This window comes from Haliotis rubra, unplaced genomic scaffold (genome assembly GCF_003918875.1).
Source record: "Haliotis rubra isolate DU_JTF1 unplaced genomic scaffold, ASM391887v1 Scf14, whole genome shotgun sequence".
Taxonomy (NCBI): domain Eukaryota; kingdom Metazoa; phylum Mollusca; class Gastropoda; order Lepetellida; family Haliotidae; genus Haliotis; species Haliotis rubra.
In genome coordinates, this window is record NW_025765336.1 from 4,218,027 (window position 1) to 4,242,581 (window position 24,555).

Below are 24,555 nucleotides of genomic sequence, written 5' to 3' on the forward strand. Positions count from 1 at the left end.
TGGGAGCGGGCGGTAATAAGTTACATAACTTGTGCCCAATCCATTTCAACACTGAATAAAATATGTTCAAACAAACAAGTGTTTGTCATCAAATCAACAATTCCAAGACAATGCCTCTATATCTGTCCATTGTTGTCTGTTCATCTGACCGTTGTTGTCTTTAACTATATATATATGTTTATGTCTATACTATCAGTCGGTCCCATATTCCGACTGCTTGTGTAAGGACAACCACGAGCAGCATGTGCCGCTCGAAGGAGTGAGTGAGTATGGGTTTACGCCGCTTTTAGCAATATTCCAGCAATATTACGGCGGGCGACACCAGAAATGGGTTTCACCCATTGTGCCCATGAGGGGAATCGAACCCGGATTTTCGGCGTGACGGGCGAACGCTTTAACTACTAGGTTAACTGCTACCCCACTGCACCACTGCACCAGCGACCCGCCGCTCGAAGGAAAAGCCCAGAGGTTGAGCTGGAAGTCCGCTCACCTCATTTATTTTTCTGCGGGAAAATTTGCTCATTGCTGTCTTTGTGTAGTTGTTTATCATTTACGGTATAGCAAACTGAAGAAATTTGTACTCAGCGTATTTCCTCGTCTTAGGGGGCGGTGGGGTAGCTTAATGGTTAAAGCGTTGGCTCGTCACAACGAAGATCCGGGTTCGAACCCCCACATGGGTACTGTGTGTGAAGCCCATTTCCGGTGTCCCCCACCGTGATGTTGCTGGAATATTGCTAAAAGCGGCGTAAAACCAAACTCAGTCAGTCAGTCCTCGTCTTAGTTCGGAGCTAGTTCCCCTGTAGGCATGTACCGGTTGACAGCGTATCCAAAAGTTATATCAAAATCATTAAAAAGAAAATTAGAAAAGAAAAGAGTTACAAATCACGATATTCACTGAACCGTACAACATACTTCCACTGTTATTGATTTTTAATGAAAGTCACATATGATCGTGATCAATGCCTCATCGATCACCCATATTGCACCACACCCGAGGATATTTCGCTTTATTAAGTTCTAATAATATTCGTAGAAACGAAATAAGAAACTCGAGAAATATACTTATCCCCATCTTGTTTTCTGTTGTCATTGACAATGCGGAAGCAGGATCCTTCCCACGAAAGCAGCTCAATGAGGCATAACAATAGAATATGAGGACGGGAAATCTTATAGTCACTTTATTGGTGGGAGACACGAGCACGCATTGCGTACAGTCCGTGCCTTGCCTGCGTTTGAGATAAATTAAGAAACGGGACGCCAGGAACCCGGACGTGAATTTATTTGTTGAGTTGTAATATATCCAGAGGATATATCGGTTGATATACGAGATATGTTTTTGATTTTCAAAGATGGTATGACATGTTGGAGAACTCTGTAAGAAATTATATATCTGATCTCAGCCATTAAAACTTTTATATTACTTTTATTATTTTATTAACGTGCTTTTCAACATGCACAACCATGGTTTAATATTCAAATTTATCAGTTTGAATTGGATTTAGGCCAGTCTCTTTTTCACTAACAAACTTCTATTAGATTATTTGGAAATGAATTGATTTGAGCATGCGTAATGATTCAAATTGTCGGTAATGATTCGGTTTGTGTTAGACTAAGGGCTAGTTTTTAAAAACATAAATTTAGATGAAAAAAAGAATTCCGTTAATCTGAAACGGAGTAGGAAATTCAGAACCTGAGGGAAATCTAGACCTGCTTCATTTATGACTTATGCATAGCAGTAATGTTTGTTTTCGTTGTCAACCAAGTCAGCGAATCTAACCTTTCAATCCCGTTAGTCACCTATTACGACAAGCACGGGTTGCTGAAAAGCACGAGCTGGGTGAAACGGAAAAGATATGGTTCCTCTATTGTGTGTATATTATGTCCGAGTGGATCATGTGTTAAACACAGTTTAGTTACATTACAACGTCTCAGGGTCCTTAGATGGAGACGTAAATGTAGATGGAGACGTGAACACTTTAGTGAAACCAACGAACATGGGTACAGCACCCAGACCCAAAGCTACATCAACACAAACGCTCGTCCCAATTTCAAAGGATCCTATACGGAAAGGGGAGCAACTCTACACAGCAAATTGCAGCGCTTTAGATAAGCATATATTAACTTGCACAGGGCAGTAGATAGGACGCATACAAATGCATATGGACAAACATACTTGCATACTAAAATCAGATCTGTTACTTGCTTCTTTGTTTCCTAAGTCCGCACTCAGCAATATTCCAGCTATATGATAGCTGTCTGTTTATAATCATGTCAGACAATCCAGTGATTGACATCATGAGCATCGATTTGTGCAATTGGAATTCTATGAAATGTACCAACCAAATCAGCTCGTGTAATCATTCAACCCCGTTAGTCGCCTCTTACGACAAGCACGGGTTAGTGAAGATCATTTCCAACCAGGATCTTCACGGGTCACTAAACAAAAGAGGACACGTGTCAAATAACATATGTCACAGCTATGGATAAAGATAACGAGATACCTTTCTAGCTGCGGCTGCCTCCGGTATAGCTGTTTTCTCGGGGTGTGCCAATTTATGTATATATGCCGTATATATGTATATATGACTTTTAATAAATTTTGGGGAAACCTCACGTACTTCCCTGTTACGGCGAAACCGGAAATGGCCAGATCATAGATATACTCGTTGGTCACAATGTAAAATGTCTGTTTCTCGAGAGTAAATAAGTTACAGAAATTGCATTTATAACGTCTTACCTAAAATGAAAAAACACCCAGCCAGTTTCAATTAAAATCCTTTGAGTAAAAGGGATATAGTCACGATTGCACGATTGTCTGTCTGTTACTCTGTCTGTCTGTCATTTAATAACACTGGGGCAATATTGTGTACACTTACAATAAGTGGCCCAATTCGTCCGGCTTGCCAGCTGATATATCCTGTGTTATAAGGACCCTTGTTGTGTGTAATGGGAAAGCTACATATAGATTCGGGCTGGGTATTGCCCTGATTTTCATATTGCGATATGTTGCAATAATTTAAGAGATATTGCAATACATATTGTGATATATTGACTGGAAGGTTTCTGCCCAAGTGCGTACATCATAAATTCATAATAGCCACACTTTCAGTCTCCCTATCCCCTTTGTGTATGGCGGTATGTCAGTGGTTTACAGATAGATAAAATAACATAGAGCCTTAACGTGGAATGTTGCGAACATAATAATAAAGGTGACAGTAGAACATGATGTTCATGGTCAGTGTTGTTTGCTGAAACAGAATGTACTTCAGTGCAGTGTGCCATTTTTGTTACTGTATGTCAGTGATTTATTCAGATTCAACTCCATTATAAACATGTGTTAACATGGACTATTGCAAAATGAAACAAAATCCTGATTTAAGTGAATTACTTGACATTAAAATCGCATGTGACTTCCAATAACTAAGACCCTTGACTGGAATGTCATTTATACAGTCGTACAAAATGTATCAGACTCAGGTCTTAATGATGAATTGATATCACATGTCCCATTATGAAACAAAAAAACAAAACAAAACAAAATACTGTGAAATTTTGAAATGATCACTCAGAGTCGGAGCGCTCTACTACTCCTCCCCAAAAAGTTGAGTTCATTTGAGACCACTTAATTCCTCCAAATGAAATCATTCAAACCCACAAAACGTAAAGCATTTGGTAGAATATTTTTCAAATTTAGAGCCAGTTATAATGACAGTTCCACTTGTAAAATGTTACATGAAACCAACAGAAATCAGAGTATATTTGACACTTTTAAAGCAAATATTTTTGCTATGGAAATCAAGGGCAGATAATTCAAATGGAGCTAACTCTGGATGACACAATATATTGCAGAATCTGAACCATATCGCGATAATCGTATCGCGAGATACTGTACCGGTATATACCGGTTTACCGGTAATTTTGCACAGCCCTAATATAGATCGAACATTGTACAGTACAACCAGAAATTATTGAGAATTTTGAGATTGTATTTTTTTATTTTTTTCACTCATTACTCACGTATTAAATGTGAATATTAGCAGAACATAACTCCAGATTCAAAGACAGGTGAACAGTTAGCATTTTGTCAAGTCACCATAGGCAGCAATGCAGGCTTCAATGCGGCGTGGCATACTACTGATCAATGAAGTTAGAAAGTCGTGGTCCATGCTGTCCCAATATCTGACCACCTCTTTTTTCATTTCAGCAATATTTGTCAGATCTTTCTTATTGACACTTTCCTTCATAAGTCCCCAAACATTTTCTATTGGATTTAGGTCAGGGCTATAGCTTGGCCAATCTAATAATGTCATATTTTGGGTCCGAAACCAGGCCTGTGAGTGCTTTGAACGATGTTTTGGGTCGTTGTCCTGCTGGAAAATCCAAAATTTCCATAGAACACGTGAGCAGATGGATGTACATGTCCCTCGAGAATATCTGTGTACCGCTCACTGTTCATATTCCCTTCAAATACACAGAGGGGCGTTGCCCCTAACACAGATATGCCACCCCATACGTTAAATTTCGGACTGTACTTTGGGCGCTGATACAAAGATTTTTCAGTTTGTTTGGTCCAGAATTTCAGTGTATTAGGAAACAGCCACACAGAACTTTCATCTGAGAAAATCACATTGTCCCAGTTAAAATTTCTATGCTGTAAGCACAAGTTCAACCTTCGCTCCTTTTGTTCAGGTTTCATGTTCGGTGATGGAATTCCTCGACTTTTCTGCCAACCCATTGCATGCAGCTCAGTTCTAATTGTCTCCTTACAGACAGCCCAATTCCTCTATCAATCATATCCAGCCTTAAGTTTTCTAAACTCCTTCGTTTGTTTTTAGAAACAAGAATACCAAGCCGCCTCCTGTCACCGACAGTCAAATTTCTGTGCCTACCTGCGCCTCCCTAGTGCTCAATGCCATATCCATTTGCAATATTTTTCAAAACACGATAAACAGTGGACAAAGGGATGCCTGTTCTACTTGAAATCACTTTAGTTGATCTGATGTCCTTGTTATAATACTCTAAAGTCAACTTCCTCTTCTCTAAATCATCCATACTGAGGAGCACTGAAAATGTCGTCTGCTAGCAAGTAAACAAAGGGGGATAACTCTTCACAAACTAATGAAAAAGGATTAACGGAGTTGTCTCTCTTGAATGAAACCAAGCACTTGATAGCTGGTCAAGGTTGTTTATACTAGAAATCCAAATAAACATATTCCTAAAATTCTCAAAAATTTCTGGTCATACTATATATCATTTCTGTAGGCCTCTAATTGATTTCTGGTGTCCCCCGCCGTGATATTGCTGGAATATTGCTAAAAGCGGCGTAAAACCAAACTCACTCACTCTAATTGATTCAAACATATCACTGGTTACAAGAACGGCTAAAAAGATATAATAAATACTGAAATCCTAATACAAGCACACCTACACAACAACTGAATGTCGATGAGGTTCCATTCCCCACATGGGTACATTGTGTGAAGCCCATTTCTGGTGTTCCCCGCGTGATATTGCTGGAATATTGCTGAAAAAGCGGCGTAAAACCATACTCACTCACTCTAAATATAATTGGGCAATAGGGGTAGCCTATAGTGGCTAGTCCACTCGTCACGCCGAAGACCTGGGTTCGATTCCCCACATGGGTACGATATGTGAAGCCCATTTCTGGTGTCCTCCGCCGTGATATTGCTGGAATATTGTTAAAAGCGGCGTCAAATCTCATCACTCACTGGTTTGGGGAGACCATCTTCACTTTGGGCTTTTCTCCCACATAAATCAAACCGTCACTGAGATGACTGAAATAGTGTTGGAAACGCAGTAAGTCACTCAGTGAAACTTGTACTTTGTTTGTTAAGAGATGACTTTGTTTTGTAAGCCGATATTGTTTAGTGATATAGTTTAATTAAAAGGAAACTCACTCACTCACTGAACATAATCATGTGGTACATTTAATGGATGTGTACGTTACACTACGAATCAGTGGTTTGTCTGGTCCAGACTCGATATCGTGCACAGCTGCAGTCACATAAACTGCCGGAATAAGGATAATATGCACAAGTGTTTGATGGGGGCTGAAAATAGATCAAACAAGGAAAGGTCATCAGATCGGAATGGTCTTGATTGGGTAGCATGGTAGAGTTTTGGTCCTTACATTTGCAATCTATGGCGACTTTTTGCAGCCATAACGTTCTGATAATGTTTCCATGTTTTGTTGTTGTCAGTTTCAGTATTCAGGAGTATTCTTTTATTCTTCTTCGCCGTAAATAGCTGCAAAATTGCCGATGCGGCATTAAGCAATATTCACTCACTCTTTACTCTCCAGATCAATTCACCCACGCACACGGGCGTAGGGGTAGCCTAGTGGATAAAGCGTTCGCTTATCACGCCGAAGACTCGGGCTCGAGTTCCCATATGGGTACAATGTGTGAAGCCCATACCTGGTGTCCCCACCGTGATATTGCTGGAATATTGCTAAAAGCGGCGTAAAAGCAAACTCAATCACTCACCCACGCAAACATACGCTGTACATACACGGGTGGTGTAAAATCGACCAATATATCTTCAATAAGACAGTCTTCTCTGGTGGAATATACACTTTAATATACCCCTATATATTTGTGAAATGAACCTTCGCAAACTCAGAGCCCTTGTTGGTAGACGATAGGTAGTACAATATACAGCATGGCTAAGTGTCAGTGGAACTCTGCAAAATTGCAGGTTTAAGATATTGGTCCCAAGCAAAAATTGCCATGATTAAGTCTTAAAGGCGTTCTTCATGGTTTAGCGTTATACAGAAAGAAGGAAACTTGTTCAGGAAGCCCTTCCTGCTTGACGAATTTGACAACAAGAGCAGTTCAGAAAGGCTGAAGTGTCTACTACTTCCTAGTTTAATCCCGAAGTAGAAATATTGAGTTTAGAGTAAACAAAGCCACATAGATATTCTTTATAAAAGAGTTTGTTTGTTGTTTACTTAAAGGGACACTGATCCAGAGCAATTCCCCTGGACCGGTTGTTGCTTTTGTTATTGTTTATCTCCCGCGAGTACCCGGATGATATCCCAGAATTCTTGACTGGGTTACGATCTTTTCTTAACAAGCGCAATGTGGCAGCATAAGTATCCTGACATTGATCAACAAATATGGAATCTTTTTACTCATCACCATTTCCATCTTCATTATTTTGATAACAATTGAAACCATTCTGAAGTTTAACTTAATCTGTCAGTAAAAATATTAAAATTAAAATTAGAACAATAATATCAGGCCATTACACTGTTCGAGGAATGTCTCCATCAATATCCACATAAAGGAACGATGTGCCATTCATCTGCAGCTGACAAAGAAACCTGTTCCATGTCATGTATTTTTTAACAGTCTAATAGGCAATATGCAAAAGAATTGTATAAATCGTTATAACTAGTGATGAACAGGTACGTTTTTATGGATAGAAAACGTCTTTATTGCAATGGATGCTAACGGCGTTACACAGAAACGTCTCATCGATTGCAATAAAGAAGTTGTCTCTCCATAAACAATCGTTCCTGTTTATCATACCAGCTTCTATATGCCACTCAAAGAAGTAATAACTATAGTCTGTATTACACGGGGGTATGCACATTAAATGAAACACCGAGAACAAGAGCGTTGGTCTAAGTTAACGCTCATCAAGTACCGCACGTGCATTTGTTTCACTGTTCCAACTACTGCGCTAACCCCTTTGTAATACAAACCAGTAATAGCGATTTGAAACGATGATCGTTTGTTAAACAACTTTTATCTTAAGTTGAAAAAAATCTGAATGTTAAATGTTCAAATGGCAAGGTAAAATTATGAGGATTCGCAATCTTAATTTCCCTTCATTTGATTTACATTTTTGTTGAAAGTGGATCGCTGGATCATTATCCCTTTAACGCCACACTCAGCAGTATTCCGGCTACTGTATATGGCGGCTTTCTGTGAACATAACACCAGACCAGACAATCCAGTGATCAACAACATTAGCATTGATGGACGCAATTGGGATGCGATGACTGTGTCAACCATGTCATCGAGCCAGATCACCAGATCCCGTTAGTCGCCTCTTACGACAAGCATGGTTTGTTGAAGACCAATCCTAACCCGGATCTTCACGGGCTCTTCATTGAAGAAAGTTAGTTGGGTTTACGCTTCTCCTCTCAAGCTGCGTTTGAGGTGAGTGTGCTGGAGATGAACCAGGCTACTGACGAGAATGTCAGTAGCTATATTACAAGACTAACTGACTGACTGAGTTTGGTTTTATCCCGCTTTTAGCAATATTCCAGCAACATCACGGCGGGGGACACCAGATATGGGCTTCACACATTGCACCCATGTTGGGATTCGAACCCGGGTCTTCGGCGTGACGAGCCAACGCTTTAACCACTAGGCTACCCCACCGCCCCCTATGTTACAAGAGTTGAAGGTACTGCGACACACCTCAACCTCCCTTCTCTTGTCGTGGCAGTAGCAGTAAATGGTGTTCGGAAATACGGCAGATTGTCTACAATAAAGAGACTACCACCATACAGGAAGCAAGGCATCAGGCAACATCAGCTGAAAAGTCCTTGACAGCTACAGAATCGTGCAAAAAATATTCGGACACTTGTCGTAATTTCCATAGACTAACATGTTAATTTAGTGTAGCATAAATAATTTTCATGAATTTACTTTTCGTAAGATCCAAGTCAAATTTTGCACATTTGTGAGGAATCATCTTACCTACAATTGCATAATTTCTGTTTAATTTTCCGTTGCTTATTTATCGAACGGCAACAATTTAATCAACCTGTGTACAGTGCCGTAAACGCCTTGAACATGGCGGCCTACGGGATTGGGCATTGTGGAACCATACGTATAAGTTGATAAATGTGATGTCATTAGTTAAATAATGGGTGGAAAATTGAACTGAAATTATGTGCGCAGAGCAGAGATGGTTTCAAATTTGCCTGTCAAACTTTACATAGATCTATGTTTTTCACACATTTGAAAGTCGATTTCCTAAAACTAAACTAAACTCACTCACACACTCACTTTATGACAGAACAACTATAGTAATCAGAGAGCATATAGCAGTCCCATGTAAACCCTTAAAAAAGAAATGCACAGGTCAGAAATAAGGCAATGTATTAAACGTATTCAAGTGTACACAAGTCGCTTAAGCTGGACTATAGATGAGGGAAATTCGACACACGGATGAACATATGTATTGTTGTCATTGTCAGCATTAACTCAGTTCACTCACTGCACATGTGTGGACACAAGGGGGCGTTCAGGTCAGTACCTGGTGACACCACTCCTTGCAGCCGTCACTGCCCGACGTCGCTTTGGAAGGTATTGCACAAATCGTCCGATTTTTGCGTGGGGAATTCTTCGCCATTCCTCCTGCAACGCCAGGCGCGTAGCAAGCTAATTTTTTCTTGTAAGCCCGATATTATATTTACATAGTATTCAGGACTTGTCCATCCCTATTAGCAGCAATCATGTAAGCCCGGGCTTTTATTAATGGTAGCTACGCGCCCTGAACGCGTTGGCAAGGTCTGCAAGTGTCCGAGGACGATGGTGACGTTTACGGACTCGTCGATCAAGTTCGTCCCATAGAAGCTCGATCGGGCTCAGACCAGGCGATTTGGAAGGCCAGGGAAGGACATTGACGTTTGCATTGGTGAGATAGGCATCTGTTACATGAGCTGTTTATGGTAGAGCGTTGTCGTGTTGAAACACCTCCCCCTGGCGGTTAAAAAGTAGGAGGAGGTGAGGTCGCAGGATTTGGTCGATGTAACGATTTGCTGTAAGATTGCCTTGAACCACCACTAGCTCTGATCTACCCGTGTAGGACACGACTCCCCACACCATGACGCCATCTCCACCAAGTCTGTCTACCTGTCGAACGCAGTTCGGCGCAAAACGTTCGTGTGGACGTCGATAGACACGTTGTCTCCCACCCCGTCGTTGCAGGACTGAGTTTTAGTTTTACGCCGCTTTTAGCAATATTCCAGCAATATCACGGCGGGGGACACCAGAAATGGGCTTCACACATTGTGCCCATGTGGGGAATCGAACCCGGGTCTTCGGCGTGACGACCGTCGTTGCAGGAGGAAACGCGATTCATCGCTAAACCAACGCGTCGCCAGTTCCCATTCCTGGACACGTCGTTGTCGGTGTAGTCGTGTCGGGACAGGTCGATATGCTCGAATTCTCGCTTCTCTCAGACGATTTCTGATGGTTCCTTCGAAGACCAGGCACCTGTCCTGCAGTTTCCGTTTTAGCAAATCGGTGACATAGGTGAAACACCCGGATGAATTGGTCCTGAGCAGGAGTGGTCACTCTTGGTCTTCCACTTCTTGGACGATCTTGGGTCGAATTGAAGCGGGTATATCGATGTCATAATCGAGATATGGTGCGGTGGTGGACGTTGAAGTGTCTTGCAACGGCAGACTGGGACTCCCCTGCTTCCAAACATCCAATGGCGATATTTCGGTCAGAAGCATTCAATTTTGGCATTTTTGGTCTTTGTTTAGGTTGTAAATTGCATACTGAAGTGATGAATTTGGTTTGGAGTTTTATAGTCGATGTCGCTATTCATGTTTCCGACACACTGCACGAGCATTACGAGGATAACTTTTTCAGTATGCACTTTTCATGTATCGTTTTCGTTTTTTATGGCAAACATATACAAACACATTTAGGGATGCATTTGCGAGCTGTACACAACAACCACGACATTATTAACGGGATTCAAACATAAGAATTGTCTTAATGACGATTGCTGTCAAAATATATCGAAATGACCTGCTGAAAACGCCTGTGCGTTTCATTTTTTGAAGAGTGTATTTTAATATATATTACAGAGGGAATGCATCTCCATCCACGTGGGTCAGGCCGGAGTCCAAATCGGCAATACATGCTGGGAATTATACTGTCTGGAGCACGGCATCCAGCCTGATGGTCAGATGCCCTCGGACAAAAGTACCGGGGATGGGGACGACTCCTTCAACACCTTCTTCACCGAGACCGGGGATGGGAACACACCCCAGAGCCGTCTTCGTCGACCTGGAACCCACCGTTATCGGTAAATAAACGATTACCTTTAACCCATGTTCTTGACTGAGCATCCAGAACAACATGTGCAACAACAGCAACAACAAGAAGCCCAAAGTGAGTGAGTGAGTTTGGTTTTACGCCGCTTTTAGCAGTAATCCAGCAATATCACGGCGGGGGTGACCGGAAATGGGCTTCACACATTGTACCATGTGGGGAATCGAACCCGGGTCTTCGGCGTGAAGAGAGAACGTATAAACCACTATGCTACCCCACCGAGGCAGAAACCCCAAAGAACAAACCGTCAATATTATATGTGCCTTTATCAAATGGTCACTAAAGGTGACACCTCAAGCTAAAATCGAACGTCTTGAAGTGTAAATGGCGATTATCACCAGCTAAGACGATCCTAAATATTACACTGTAGTAAGTGAATGATCATGAGTGAGTGAGTGTGTTCGGTGTTACGCCGCTTTTAGCAATATTCCAGCAATATTACAGCGGGAGTGACCAGAAATTGGCTTCAAACATTGTACCATGTGGGGAATCGAACCCGAGTCTTTGGCCTGACGAGCCAACGCTTTAACCACCAGGCTACCCTACCGCCCCTCACACTGTGAAGACAATCACAGCGCTAAGATCGAACTGAAGCCGGGTTGTGTTATTATGCCTAACGCGCCTGATTTTTTCTGCCAGATGAGGTCCGTATCGGCACCTACCGTCAGTTGTTCCATCCCGAGCAGCTGGTCACTGGTAAGGAGGACGCCGGCAACATCTACGCCCGTGGCCACTACACCATCGGCAAAGAGATGGTCGACCTCGTCGTTGACCGGATCAGGAAGCTGGCTGACCAGTGCACTGGACTCCAGGGCTTCCTTATCTTCCACAGCTTCGGTGGCGGCACCGGCTCTGGCTTCACCTCCCTGTTGACGGAGCGCCTCGGCGTCGACTACGGCAAGAAGGCCAAGCTAGAATTCTCTGTTTACCCGGGCACTCAGTTGACTACTGCTGTTGTGGAGCCCTACAACTCCGTCCTGACCACCCACGCCACCATGGAACACTTCGACTGCGCCTTTATTGTCGACAACGAGGCCATCTACGACATCTGTAGACGTAACCTTGACATTGAGCGACCAACGTACACCAACCTCAACCGTCTGACTGGTCAGATTGTAAGCTCCATTACTGCCCCTCTCAGGTACGATGGCACCCTGAACATGGATTTAAATGAGTTACAGACCAAATTGGTCCCCTTCCCACGTATCCACTTCCTTCTGGCTACCTACGCCCCTGTCATCTCCCCCGAGAAGGCCTACCATGAACAGCTGTCTGTGGTAGATATCACCAACGCCGCTTTCGAGCCGGCCAACCAGATAGTCAAGTGTGATCCCCGTCACGGCAAGTATATGGCGTGTTGCATGCTGTATCGTGGTGACGTCATTCCAAAGGACGTCAACGCTGCCATCGACACCATCAAGACCAAAAGGACTATCCAGTTCGTCGACGATTGCCCCACTCGTTTCAAGGTCGGCATCAACTACCAGCCACCAACAGTTGTCCCCGGCGGGGACCTGGCCAAGGTCCAGAGAGCTGTCTGTATGTTGAGCAACACCACGGCCATCGCCCAGGCCTGGGCGCGTCTTGACCACAAGTTTGACCTGATGTACGCCAAGCGAGCCTTCGTCCATTGGTACGTGCGTGAGGGTATGGAGGAAGGAGAGTTCTCCGAGGCCCGTGAGGACTTGGCTGCCCTTGAGAAGGATTACGACGAGGTTGGAGTCGACTCTGTTGAGGGCGAAAGAGGGGATGAAGAAGATAGCTGAACATTGTCTACGGGAGATTTCCGAGAAATGACCCATTCGCCAAGACACAAAGAAACATATTCGCCATGACAGATGCGCCAAGACACATACGCCAAGACACATATACGCCCAGACACACATACGCTAGATCTCGTAAGTGTATGTTACTTGATTAAACATATTAATAAAGTCGGGTGTGTTCTGTTTCTCTTTAAAGTGAACGCGGGGCTGGTTGCACAGGGGCTTGTAACGCTAAATACTGCCATCAAGGTATGTACTATCACTGACGGGGCCTTAGCACTACACCTTTTACATAGTGCTAAGGCCCAATCAGTGATAGTACATACCTTGATGGCAATTTTTAGCGTTACAAGACCCTGAGGTTGGAGGTGAGTGAGTGAGTTGGATTTTATGACGTTTTCATTATAGCCAAGTAATGGCGGGGATCACCAGACATGACATTCACACATTTTACCCACTTGGGAAACAAACCCGTGCCTGAGGCGTGACAAGACAACTAGGAACATATATCTCGCTCAACACACATATTCTCGTGGCTTTCGAGACTGCAGATTTAAATATATATATAGATATATATATATATATATATATATATATATATATATATATATATATATATATATATATATATGTATATATATATGTATATATATATATATATATATATATATATATATATATATATATATATATATATATATATATATTTGAGATGACCCCGACCCGAAATGCTTCACAGCACAATACATCCATTTCGGCTCTAGAAAACGTTAGCAAAACCCACTCAAACCCATCCATTCGTCGTGCAAATGACTTGAATTGAAAAAAACAACACTTTTAAACCACAGCTTCTGAAAATGAAGAAGGTCTCAGGGCTCCTTTTCATTATATTTTATATTTTTTTACCATGACGCTTTTTCAGTAAAATATGTTCATATCAGAGACTAGATGTTAGTCTAAGATATTCTTCATAAAAGAGTTTGTTTGTTTGTTGTTTAATTAAAAGGGACATTGTTGCTTTTGTTATTGTTTATCTCCCGCGAGTACCCGGATGATATCCCAGAATTCTTGACTGGGTTACGATCTTTTCTTAACAAGCGCAATTGGTAGTATAAGTATCCTAACATTGATCAACAAATATGAAATCGTTTTACTCATTACCATCTTCATTATTAACTTAATCTGTCAGTAAAAATATTAAAATTAAAATGAGAACAATGATATCAGGCCATTAAATTGTTCGAGCAATGTCTCCATCAATATCCACATAAAGGAACGATGTGCCATTCATCTGCAGCTGACAAAGAAACCTGTTCCATGGCATGTGTTTTTTAACAGTCTAATAGCCAATATGCAAAAAAATTGTATAAATCGTTATAACTAGTGATGAACAGGTACGTTTATTATGGACAGAAAACTTCTTTATTGCAATCCATGCTTACGGCGTTACACAGAAACGTCTCATCGATTGCAATAAAGAAGTTGTCTTTCCATAAACAATCGTTCCTGTTTATCATGCCAGCTTCTAAATGCCACTCAAAGAAGTAATAAATATAGTCTGTTTGCAGTGAAAACGTCCCGACGAATTTCAATTCAAACAAAAACGTAAATCAAATAAAGTGAAATATGATTGCGAATCCTCAAAATTTTACCTTGCCATTTGAACGTTTAAAACTGAGAATTTCATTCAACTAAGGATAAAAGTTGTTTAACAAACGATCATAGTTTCAAATCGTTATTATTGGTTTGTTTTACACGTTGGTATACACATTAAATGCATGCAACACCGAGAACAAGAGAGTTGGTCTAAGTTAACACTCATCACGTACCGCACGTGGATTTGTTTCACTGTTCCAACTACTGCGCTTACCCCTTTGTTGAGTTCCATTTACCAGGAAGAAATATGGCGAGGAAGTTCATTATTGAAAACCTGAGAACTGGGTGTCGTAGGAGTGTTTATAAACACGAACTTGACTTCGATGACAGTGACGATGATATGTTACTTAGCGCTCCTGAAATGACACCTGCGTTTGATGTATCGGAGCCGAATATACCAGCCGAGGATATAACAACAAGGTTTGCAAGTACAGACGAGAGCAGGCTACAACAACTGGCTAAAAGTAGGAATGAAAAGTCAACAGAGAACAGCACTAAATGGGCGTTAAAGATATTTAAAAGTACGGGCAATTGCGAATATTCAGTAGCCTATACTTTATATAAACAATCGGTAACTGAACACCTAAATCATTTTGAAATGATATCATTAAAATAACAATTGGTGTAATTTAATGAAACAATAGAAATAGAATAGAAACCTATATTTTGACCACTAAAGAGTTTAAAGAGGAAACTTACCCGTAGCGAAGATTTATATTCTGACTTCCGAACCAGTAATATCCAAACATACAAATGACACAAACACAATATTTTTTTCACATCGGTGTATTGATCACCCAAGAGAGCACCCCTGACAGCTATTTGCATGATGTCCATTAATATTTGAAGGTAATTTAGTTAGACAACAATGAGCAATCAATCAACGTATTAACGGTTAATCCTTTGGAGGAGAGGCGTTGTTTTTACACAGGCACTTTACAGGTTGTATTCAGTATACGTTAGTAAATCTACATACATAAACACTACCTTTTGACAATTCCGCTCTGCAAGATAAAAGTAATTAATCAACCAGTGTGTTATCAGTTAATCCTTTGATGGACGTTTGTTTTTTAAACTCAGCTGAACATTCCTCTTGCTGCACTATATGCACATATTACATAGCATGTAAAAGATTTACCACATCAGACCTTAATTCATAATGTTGAGTATTTACTCGAGACACGAGAAATGTTAAATGGGAACCTTTATCGGGTAATCTGAGTGTTTTTTTTCTATCAATTATACCTGTTATAAATTCATCAACTAACCATCAAGTGAATAACTTCTTTGAGAGGCATTTAGAAGTTGGAGCAGTAAGGAAGGGTTACAATATATGGATGAACAACTTCTTTCTTGTCTTTCAGTGGCATTTTGAAGTTGTACATTGATGTCCAAGATATTTTTATGGATTAAACTTCTTTATAATTTTCACGACGTTTCGAGATATTTCAGGTCCCTTCATCAGAGTTCACCTGATGAAGGGACCTGGAATGGTCTCGAAACGTCGTGAGGGAAATTATAAAGAAGTTTAATCCATAAAAATATCTTGAACTTCTTTCTTGTGAGAGCTCTCACAGCAATAAAGACGTTGTTCATCCAAATATCGTTGCCCTTCCTCATGAAGTGAATCATGACATAGAAACAGGTGTAGGTTCATAGCACCAAACACGGGTTACAGCAAGGGAGTAGTAATTGCTGTATTGCATGCAATTTAAATTGCCTAAAAAGACTTAGGGGTCGACGCTGTTTTGAGGATACGAACGGAACTTTATTGTTCCATAAGAAATACATGTAAGCATTTGCTGTGATTTTAAGTTAGATGTGTAATACTATTTGCCTAAGTACATTTTGTGATTTTTCAAGCAATGGCAAAGTTTTCGGATTGAAATAATTCAAATGTGTGTTTTTATTATCATAGGCCAATAGAAATCACAGTGTTACATGACATGCTTAATATGGAGGTAAAAAACACAGAAATAGAATTAAATTGGATAGTCATTATACCATCCACGTACCAGCAAATCCGAAAACGCCTACACTGCTGTGATATTTTATTACAATCAGACAAGAACTACCGGGGTATTTTCAAACAACGGCATCTGATGCCGTTCTTATCGTTCCATTGTTTATGTTGAAGACATTCTGCCGAGTTGGACAGTTGCCCAGACCGCACTCTCCTACCCAGAGTTCCATGCGGCAAGCCAGCATAGTACCTCTGCCACAGGCCAGAAAAATGTGACGATTCGTCACATCTTGCAATGTCCATTCAATATAATGTACAGATTTCTTTTATTCTTTTATTTTTGACGAGTCTACACATCTAACTAAACATCTTTAATAGAATGGTTTAGTTTCACTGAGAAAATATCCAAAAACATGTAACACTATTTCGATTTGCGTAGCGATCCTTTGTTTACATAGGTTGTACGGCTCCAGGTGCAGTCATCGAAGCTGATGGAGAGCAAACGATGCAGCCAGTTTGATGTCTAAATATGTACTGTCATAGACCTTACTGTCGCAGTTGTGGAAGAATATATATGTAACAATGAAAAACATTATGAAGAGAGCGCCGAAAAATCTTTCGTGAGTCCAGTCTCTTCTTATTATGAATATGCGCGTTTGATTACAAACAACAGAAAAGTCCGGTCACGTGATATGCAAATAAGCCTGTGGCAGTGATGATATGTTAAGTCATCGCTGTGCCGGAGTGTGACCAGACCGGACAATCCAGTGATCAACAACATCAGCATTGATCGACGCAATTGGGATGCGATGACTGTGTCAACCATGTCATCGAGCCAGATCACCAGATCCCGTTAGTCGCCTCTTACGACAAGCATGGTTTTGTTGAAAACCAATCCTAACCCGGATCTTCACGGGCTCTTCATTGAAGAGAGTTAGTTGGGTTTACGCTTCTCCTCTCAAGCTGCGTCTGACGTGAGTGTGCTGGAGATGAACCAGGCTACTGACGAGAATGTCAGTAGCTATATTACAAGACTAACTGACTGACTGAGTTTGGTTTTATCCCGCTTTTAGCAATATTCCAGCAACATCACGGCGGGGGACACAAGAAATGGGCTTCACACATTGTACCCATGTGGGGATTCGAACCCGGGTCTTCGGCGTGACGAGCCAACGCTTTAACCACTAGGCTACCCAACCGCCCCCTATGCTACAAGAGTTGAAGGTACTACGACATTCCTCAACCTCCCTTCTCTTGTCGTGGCAGTAGCAGTAAATGGTGTTCGGAAATACGGCAGATTGTCTACAACAAAGAGACTACCACCATACAGGAAGCAAGGCATCAGGCAACATCAGCTGAAAAGTCCTTGACAGCTACAGAGTCGTGCAAAAAGTATTCGGACACTTGACGTAATTTCTATAGACTAACAAGTTAATTTAGTGTAGCATAAATAATTTTCATGAATTTACTTTTCGTAAGATCCAAGTCAAATTTTGCACATTTGTGAGGAATCATCTTACCTACAATTGCATAATTTCTGTTTAATTTTCCGTTGCTTATTTATCGAATGGCAACAATTTAATCAACATGTGTACAGTGCCGTGAACGCCTTGAACATGGCGGCCTACGGGATTGGGCATTGTGGAACCATACGTATAAGTTGATAAATGTGATGTCATTAGTTAAATAATGGGTGGAAAATTGAACTGAAATTATGTGCGCAGAGCAGAGATGATTTCAAATTTGCCTGTCAAACTTTACATAGATCTATCTTAGACTCACTTCGTGAAAATTATTTATGCTACACTGAAATAACATGCAAGTCTATGGAAACTACGTCATGTGCCGAATACGTTTTGCGCGGGTCTGTAATTCAGCTGGTGTTAAGCGAAGGTGGACCAGCTCAGCAACTTGGTTGCCACTTTGATAACCAAGACAACGCCCCCAGCTCTGCAGGCTGCCGCTGTCGCATCAGCTACTGGACAGCAAGACTTCCTCAGCAACAGACCTCCAATGCAGAGACGACGACAGCCTCCACAACAACAGCTGCAACAACTACCACCTCCCAACCAGCCACCACCACCGATGTCTTCTCATCCAATGAACACGCCGGTACAGGTGCCTCCACCTGCACACCAACAGTACCCACACCTCCAGCCACAGTATCCGCTGTGACCACGACTACCAGTGCCACGTCACCTCCAACAGAAACGTCATGACTGTGGTATGTATTACTCAAATCGTTATGCATGCCCACACTTGAACAACACAGCCTATCCTTATTGCAATAAGTTAGGACACCATTTTAGCGTTTGTGTTCGTCTTTGTGTTTATTGGGCCAGTGGGGGTTTCGATTTCCCACATGGGCACAATGTGTGAGTGAGTGAGTTTAGTTTTACACCGCACTCAGCAATATTCCAGCTATATGGCGATGTTCTGTAAATGATAGTCTGGACCAGACAATCCAATGATCAACAACAATGATCATCGATCTACGCAATTGTGATACGATGACATGTGTCAACTAAGTCAGCGAGCCTGATCACCCGATCTTACGACAAGCATGGGTTACTGAAGGTTCATTTTAACCCGGACCTTCACGGGTCTATATTGCTAAGACCCTTGCGGTGCCAGTATATACCTTGATGCTAGTTTTGGCGTGACAAGCCCCTGTGTTTGGTGTTGTGGTATGATGTAGTTTAATGTTGTAGATAATGTTATGGACAGTTTCAGCATTGCGTAACTATGATAATACAACCTTCAAGCATGAATATGTATCACTTATACTTATGAGTTTCAGTTTCTGAAATGGATGGCTTAATATGCAAATACTACGTGATATCCATGTTTTTCACACATTTGAAAGTCGATTTCCTAAAACTAAACTAAACTCACTCACACACTCACTTTATGACAGAACAACTATAGTAATCTGAGAGCATATAGCAGTCCCATGTAAACCCTTAAAAAAGAAATGCACAGGTCAGAAATAAGGCAATGTATTAAACGTATTCAAGTGTACACAAGTCGCTTAAGCTGGAATATAGATGAGGGAAATTCGACACACGGATGAACATATGTAATGTTGTCATTGTCAGCATTAACTCAGTTCACTCACTGCACATGTGTGGACACAAGGGGGCGTTCAGGTCAGTACCTGGTGACACCACTCCTTGCACCCGTCACTGCCCGACGTCGCTTTGGAAGGTATTGCACAAATCGTCCGATTTTTGCGTGGGGAATTCTTCGCCATTCCTCCTGCAACGCCAGGCGCGTAGCAAGCTAATTTTTTCTTGTAAGCCCGATATTATATTTACATAGTATTCAGGACTTGTCCATCCCTATTAGCAGCAATCATGTGTAAGCCCGGGCTTTTTATTAATGGTAGCTACGCCCCTGAACGCGTTGGCAAGGTCTGCAAGTGTCCGAGGACGATGGTGACGTTTACGGACTCGTCGATCAAGTTCGTCCCATAGAAGCTCGATCGGGCTCAGACCAGGCGATTTGGAAGGCCAGGGAAGGACATTGACGTTTGCATTGGTGAGATAGGCACCTGTTACATGAGCTGTTTATGGTAGAGCGTTGTCGTGTTGAAACACCTCCCCCTGGCGGTTAAAAAGTAGGAGGAGGTGAGGTCGCAGGATTTGGTCGATGTAACGATTTGCTGTAAGATTGCCTTGAACCACCACTAGCTCTGATCTACCCGTGTAGGACACGACTCCCCACACCATGACGCCATCTCCACCAAGTCTGTCTACCTGTCGAACGCAGTTCGGCGCAAAACGTTCGTGTGGACGTCGATAGACACGTTGTCTCCCACCCCGTCGTTGCAGGAGGAAACGCGATTCATCGCTGAACCAAACGCGTCGCCAGTTCCCATTCCTGGACACGTCGTTGTCGGTGTAGTCGTGTCGGGACAGGTCGATATGCTCGAATTCCTCGCTTCTCTCAGACGATTTCTGATGGTTCCTTCGAAGACCAGGCACCTGTCCTGCAGTTTCCGTTTTAGCAAATCGGTGACGTAGCTGAAACACCCGGATGAATCGGTCCTGAGCAGGAGTGGTCACTCTTGGTCTTCCACTTCTGGGACGATCTTGGGTCGAATTGAAGCGGGTATATCGATGTCATAATCGAGATATGGTGCGGTGGTGGACGTTGAAGTGTCTTGCAACGGCAGACTGGGACTCCCCTGCTTCCAAACGTCCAATGGCGATATTTCGTTCAGAAGCATTCAATCTGGCATTTTTGGTCTTCGTTTAGGTTGTAAATTTCATACTGAAATGATGAATTTGGTTTGGAGTTTTATAGTCGATGTCGCTATTCATGTTTCCGACACACTGCACGAGCATTACGAGGATAACTTTTTCTGTATGCACTTTTCATGTATCGTTTTCATTTTTTATGGCAAACATATACAAACACATTTTGGGATGCATTTGCGAGCTGTACACAACAACCACGACATTATTAACGGGATTCAAACATAAGAATTGTCTTAATGACGATTGCTGTCAAAATATATCGAAATGACCTGCTGAAAACGCCTGTGCGTTTCATTTTTTGAAGAGTGTATTTTTAATATATATTACAGAGGGAATGCATCTCCATCCACGTGGGTCAGGCCGGAGTCCAAATCGGCAATACATGCTGGGAATTATACTGTCTGGAGCACGGCATCCAGCCTGATGGTCAGATGCCCTCGGACAAGAGCACCGGGGATGGGGACGACTCCTTCAACACCTTCTTCACCGAGACCGGGGATGGGAAACACACCCCCAGAGCCGTCTTCGTCGACCTGGAACCCACCGTTATCGGTAAATAAACGATTACCTTTAACCCATGTTCTTGACTGAGCATCCAGAACAACATGTGCAACAACAGCAACAACAAGAAGCCCAAAGTGAGTGAGTGAGTTTGGTTTTACGCCGCTTTTAGCAGTAATCCAGCAATATCACGGCGGGGGTGACCGGAAATGGGCTTCACACATTGTACCATGTGGGGAATCGAACCCGGGTCTGCGGCGTGAAGAGAGAACGTATAAACCACTATGCTACCCCACCGAGGCAGAAACCCCAAAGAACAAACCGTCAGTATTATATGTGCCTTTATTAAATGGTCACTAAAGGTGACACCTCAAGCTAAAATCGAACGTCTTGAAGTGTAAATGGCGATTATCACCAGCTAAGACGATCCTAAATATTACACTGTAGTGAGTGAATGATCATGAGTGAGTGAGTGTGTTTGGTGTTATGCCGCTTTTAGCAATATTCCAGCAATATTACGGCGGGAGTGACCAGAAATTGGCTTCACACATTGTACCATGTGGGGAATCGAACCCGAGTCTTTGGCCTGACGAGCCAACGCTTTAACCACCAGGCTACCCTACCGCCCCTCACACTGTAAAGACAATCACAGCGCTAAGATCGAACTGAAGCCGGGGTTGTTTTATTATGTCTAACGCGCCTGATTTTTCTGCCAGATGAGGTCCGTATCGGCACCTACCGTCAGTTGTTCCATCCCGAGCAGCTGGTCACCGGTAAGGAGGACGCCGGCAACATCTACGCCCGTGGCCACCACACCATCGGCAAAGAGATGGTCGACCTCGTCGTTGACCGGATCAGGAAGCTGGCTGACCAGTGCACTGGACTCCAGGGTTTCCTTATCTTCCACAGCTTCGGTGGCGGCACCGGCTCCGGCTTCACCTCCCTGTTGACGGAGCGCCTCGGCGTCGACTACGGCAAGAAGGCCAAGCTAGAATTCTCTGTTTACCCAGGCACTCAGTTGTCAACTGCTGTTGTGGAGCCCTACAACTCCGTCCTGACCACCCACGCCACCATGGAACACTTCGACTGCGCCTTTATGGTCGACAACGAGGCCATCTACGACATCTGTCGACGTAACCTTGACATTGAGCGACCAACGTACACCAACCTCAACCGTCTGACTGGTCAGATTGTAAGCTCCATTACTGCCCCTCTCAGGTACGATGGCACCCTGAACGTGGATTTAAATGGGTTCCAGACCATCCTGGTTCCCTACCCACGAATCCACTTCCCTCTGGCTACCTACGCCCCTGTCATCCCCCCGAGAAGGCCTACCATGAACAGCTGTCTGTGGTAGATATCACCAACGCCGCTTTCGAGCCAGCCAACCAGATAGTCAAGTGTGATCCCCGTCACGGCAAGTATATGGCGTGTTGCATGCTGTATCGTGGTGACGTCATTCCAAAGGACGTCAACGCTGCCATCGACACCATCAAGACCAAAAGGACCATCCAGTTCGTCGACGATTGCCCCACTCGTTTCAAGGTCGGCATCAACTACCAGCCACCCACTGTTATCCCCGGCGGGGACCTGGCCAAGGTCCAGAGAGCTGTCTGTATGTTGAGCAACACCACGGCCATCGTCGAGGCCTGGGCTCGTCTTGACCACAAGTTTGACCTGATGTACGCCAAGCGAGCCTTCGTCCATTGGTACGTGCGTGAGGGTATGGAGGAGGGAGAGTTCTCCGAGGCCCGTGAGGACTTGGCTGCCCTGGAGAAGGACTACGAGGAGGTTGGAGTCGACTCTGTTGATGGCGAAGGAGAGGAAGAAGGGGAGTGCTGAACATTGTCTACGGGAGACAGAATTCCTGAGAAATGACACATGACACAAAGACACCAAGACACATACGCCATGACACATACGGCAAGACACAAACGCAAGACACATACGCAAGACACATACGACATGACACATGCGCTAAGACATATACGCCAAGACACATACGACATGACACATGCGCTAAGACACATATACGCCAAGACACATACGACATGACACTTGTACGCCAAGACACATATACGCCCAGACACACATACGCTAGATCTTTGACGTGTCCGTAGTTCTCCTAAGTGTCTGTTATTTGATTAAACATATTAATAAAGTCGGGTGTGTTCTGTTTCTCTTTAAAGTGAACGCGGGGTTGGAGGCACAGGGGCTTGTAACGCTAAATACTGCCATCAAGGTATGTACTATCACTGACGGGGCCTTAGTACTATACCTTTTATATAGTGCTAAGGCCCCGTCAGTGATAGTACATACCTTGATTGCAATTTTTAGCGTTACAAGCCCCTGTGGTTGGGGGTGAGTGAGTGAGTTGGATTTTATGACGTTTTCATTATATCCAAATAATGGCGGGGGTCACCAGACATGACATTCACACATTGTACCCACTTGGGAAACAAACCCGTGCCTGAGGCGTGACAAGACAACTAAGAACATATATCTCGCTCAACACACAGGTTCTGGTGGCTTTGCGAGGACTAAAGATTTAAAAATATATATATAAATTTGAGATGACCCCCGACCCGAAATGCTTCACAGTACAATACATCCATTCGTGACCAACTTGTGTTATTCCGGGACAAGCCGAATAGCGAGTCGTGCCCTGCTGAAAGGATTTCATTTTGGCGCATGAACATCATGAACGATAACTCTGTCTCTGTTTGTTTCCAATGTTTCTTAATATCACTAAAGCACTCGTACATTGTATTGCTGTGTTTTATTTTAATTATTAACTCTAAAGAATTAAACCTCTTTCATACAACTAAAAAAAGGAGAAAAACATATTTGTTAAAGACATATTCTAATGTAATTATTACTAATTGTTCACCTTATATTTCCAATTTAATCATCACAAATGGCAATTGTTTTACTGCGAAAAATATATTTAAAAATTCAGCTACGTTAAATCCCAAAGCATATACTCAAAAATGACTTTAAAATATTTCTCAAACTGAACATTCGTGCAATTTCAGTTGGACCCATGAGAGCTGACAAACGCACGTGCGTGTATTTGAATCTCGCACCGTCCATGGCACTATCCTTACAAAAATCTGCACGAGGCAACACAGTTCTGTGAGCTACGTTCTTTGTGCTTTCAATATGACGATATATATTTTTCATGATTTTTAAACAAACACATACTGCCATAAGCGATTTATGTACTGGGGATTATTTTTATCAAAGCACGGGACATCCTGGTTATGAGAGGCCCGGGAACCAGGATGGGCAACCAT

At 42.7% G+C, this 24,555-nt stretch overlaps 1 pseudogene; it reads left to right on the forward strand.

Moving 5' to 3' along the window:
* The first annotated feature begins 18,322 nt into the window (after positions 1–18,322).
* LOC124268804 lies at positions 18,323–23,101 on the forward strand (annotated as a pseudogene).
* Positions 23,102–24,555: the final 1,454 nt, after the last annotated feature.